This window comes from Mustela nivalis (genome assembly GCF_964662115.1).
Source record: "Mustela nivalis genome assembly, chromosome: 16".
NCBI classification, from domain to species: Eukaryota; Metazoa; Chordata; class Mammalia; order Carnivora; family Mustelidae; genus Mustela; species Mustela nivalis.
Genome location: NC_139035.1, coordinates 20,997,379 through 21,001,326, shown reverse-complemented (window position 1 = coordinate 21,001,326; position 3,948 = coordinate 20,997,379).

The following is a 3,948-nucleotide window of genomic DNA, read 5'->3' as shown; positions in this document are numbered from 1 at the left end:
GTATTTGCAACTTCCTTGGTAAATTTCCAGTAGTCAGAATGAAATGAAAGATGGTAGAAGAGGTGGGGAAAGATTAGCAAGGAGTTGGGGAGAAGAATCACAGGTTATCACAGATTTGAAAGGAATAATCCTCAAGATTCAGAACCTTCACAACTCTTTTTGTCCTTGTGCTCTCTAGTGAAAACAGTCTGAGTAAAGCAGAAGCCAGCCCACAAAGCTCATGGATAACTTGCATTCTTACGCTGGAGAGCAGCCAATTACCCTGGGACCAAATTCCTGTTTACTTTGTAGTGAATGTGGGAGACAAGCTGCCTGCCGGTAGCTGTTAAGGCAGTAAAAACACAGCCAGAGGCTGTCACAGGGAGGAAATCACAGAGCAAGTTAATTTGTGATCTTCAAGGACAGAGATTAAACACTGTGTAATGAAGCTCAAATGGTGGCCTTGCCTGAAAGAAGAAACTGGGCTGAAAAGCCCCCTTAGGAGTTTGGTAAAATCTTTGCATAATGAGTGGCGTATCATCGTTTCCCGACTTGCTCTTTCTTACAATCAATAGCCTTCAAAATTTGCTTCCAAAGTTTTGGATTCATCCTAGGGCAGAAATGCAAGTCTGTTTTGTTCTGAATTTCCCATTATCCCTGATATATCTGGTGCAGAGAGAATTAAAACCAAACGAACAGTATTTGGGGTCAAAATCTGAGCAGCCCAGATAGAATTTGGCAACAGGATAGTTTGTTCCACTATTAGGCGACAAGTTATAATCTAATTTGAAGCTTCCAGGTGTGGTGTCTCAGGAACTTGAAACTGCTTTGAGGCCTCCTATTTACATTTTGAACTTGACCAAGGGGGGAAAATGAGAACTGGGAAATCCATTAGTTTGCTCATATCCCTAAACAGTGTACCAGTGTACTCGACTGTTACATACCGTAGAGGGAAGAGCTAACTGCTCAGATCCTAGGAATTACATGGTGACTCCTGGTTCACTAAGACCTTACTGTCATAACCACAAGTCTTATGTCATGAATTTTACTGTTCTTTGGACATAAAGTTTATTAAACACACACACACACACATACACACAACATCGAAAGGGTGCCTGGGTGGCTCCGTTCGTTAAGCATCTGACTCTTGATTTTGGCTCACATTATGATCTCATGGGTTGTGGGAATGAGCCCCAAGTCTGGTTCCATGCTCAGTGGGGAGTCTGCTTGGGTTTTTCTCCCTCTCTCTGCCTCTATCCCCACAACCCCCACGCACTTGCGCGCTTTCTCTCAAGTACACACACACACACACTCTCTCTCTAAAATAAATAAATAAATGGCTTTAAAAACACCACTGGATAGAATATAGGATGGTATAAAACTGATCTTCAATGCTATGGTGAGTCCTGTTACACTGCAGTTGTTGTGTTGGAAAATGGAATGCATCTACCACACGTCCTATTTTGGAAGACCTTGGTGGTGTTTTTCAATGTTTTATCAGGAAAGATTAAAAAAAAGTCTGCCAGGCCCAGAATCCAGAAGCTTTATCCATTAGCAATTTAAATCTAGTCAAATGGAATGCAGACACAGACGCTGGGAGGTCCGGGTGTCTGGGAAGGAAGAGCATAGCAGTACACTAACAGGACAAACATTCAACCAACTGTAAAGCTTAAGGCCTTACAAGGAAGCAATCTTTTCAGGGCTGTGTTGTTGTTAGCATTTTGTATTTAGATTTACCAGTTCAAATACGTCCCTTTTTTCATCCTTTGGTTCAGATTTTATTTCTCCTCTTTGAGGCATTACTCTAATAAAGAGACCATTCAAGTCTATGCCTAGTGTAGGTAATTAAGCAATCTTGCTATTTTTCTCGAAAGTATTCTTTTCTTTTTTTGCATAATTTTCTCTCCATGGTAATTTCAAAGTGTCCTCAGATCACAATGAGGAAAAAAAAAAGTCAATTAAGTTTCCCAATATGGAAGCCTAACACGCTGAGCTGTATTCCAAACTCGACATTTATTTTTTACTTTTGACTCTCTCTATACAACACAGTATTTTCCTGGTGGCAGTGACTCCAAAGAAACATGGATGGCTATGGCTGTTCTTGTCATCACTTTCAGAAGTTAGAGGTGTCTTAGTCTCCATTTGGAGCCAATGGTGCATGTTATACATGAATTTATCTTAACCCTTTTGTTTTTGGTAGGCTGTTTCTAGTTTTAGCTTGTAACACCTTTTGAGATTATGAGATCTATGTTCCGTGTGAGAGAAAGTCATTTACAGAAGGAGGCAGGGAAAGATCCGGGGCCTGATTTACTGCCCGAGGGAGTCAGACTTCTATCTAACCTTGAAACAGGAGACTCTGGACAGCAGAGGGATACTGTTCTATAATTTTTGGTTCAGTTGCCTTCCCCTTCCAGGGTGGATTCTGCGTCTTTGTATTCTCCGCACCCAGACAGTAGCTACATATAGTAGGTCCACAAGAATTGCACTGTTGGAAAGAAATGGATGGATGCCTCTCTTGAGCAACTGAGGGGGACATAAGTGAGTCCGTTTCACTACTTCATAATTTTGGCAGGAGTACAGTACATTTCCCTACTAAATTCCCAATTCCTAAGTTTCCCACAAAGCTCTTAAATATTGATTCCATTTCAGAAGTTACCACTTCACATTTTACTTTTAAAATATGCTTATTGTTTTAAATATTAATATTAAATATTTAAATATTAAATAACTCAATGCCATAGCACTGGAGATCAGTTTTATGCCATCCTTTTGTTTAATTAAAAATTGAAGTAGAAATATTTTAGCTGAGAGTATAAGAAAATGTAAGGATGGAGTGAATTTATAGAAATAAAGGGCTGAGTGAATGAAATATATCATTTTAATTACTGGATATATTATAGATAGAAAGGAGCAAGGAAGTAAGAGAGAGAACATAGGAGGAAGTTGAGTAATCTGGAACAGTAGTAGAGTAGGATCCAGTTGGGTGAAAAAGTTATATCACTATCTGTATAGATGCCTAAATTCGGGGAAGTCAGTTAAACTATGGTTTCCAAATTCCTTATCAACAAATTGAGCATAATAATATCTAGTACACCAGACATACAAATTAGAGCAAGGATCAAATCAGATGATGTTCAAGAATTAGTTGATTAGCTTTGCTGCCACATGTTTCTCAAGGGCAAGAACTCTGTTTTCTATACCTTTGTACCCACAGCCCCAAATACAGTGCCCACCTGGCCTGTAAAGAAATGGAAGTTGTTTTAATCATTAGGCAATAGATCGTCGAGCAGAGATCAGAGGAGTGCACAAAACAAAGGCAAGTTTTGCCAGGTAAATGAGTGTGTGTGTGTGTGTGTGTGTGTGTGTGTGTATGCACACACCTGTGTAGTAATCTGTGCAGAAGAAAAACAAAAAGGAGGAAATTAGGAAAAGTCTGAGTGGGATGACCAAAGTGTTACTAAAAAGAGACACAGTCACAGAATTTATGACATTATCATTAAAGATATTGTAATGGAAAGGAGACATTCTCGCTAAAAAGGAGGAAGACTGGAAAAATGAAGGAAGGCGCCCCTCCCCCCTTTCTCATCTTTTTTCTTCATTTATCCAGTTTTTTGTTCCATCACGTCCCATCTCTTCCCAAAGATTTTGTTCCACGCTGATTTCTACCTTCTCTCAACTTCTAAATACATTTTTAAAAATTATTGTTTTAGCACTGTTGGCCTCTCCCAAATCTCATGTCGGAGACTGCTAATTGTCCATTAAAATCCATTCACCCTTTCCTCCATGATTCCTAGATTCATTCGCAGTTATGTGGCTAAATGACTATGTCCTTTCCAACGGAAAAAGGGTGGAAATGATAAAATGATAAAAAAGGCTAGACTGGCACAACCTCCTGAGCCCTTCGATGCTGTCCCCCTTCCCAAAGGATGAAGGTGTCAAGGATGAACAGAACAACTGGTTGGAGATTGC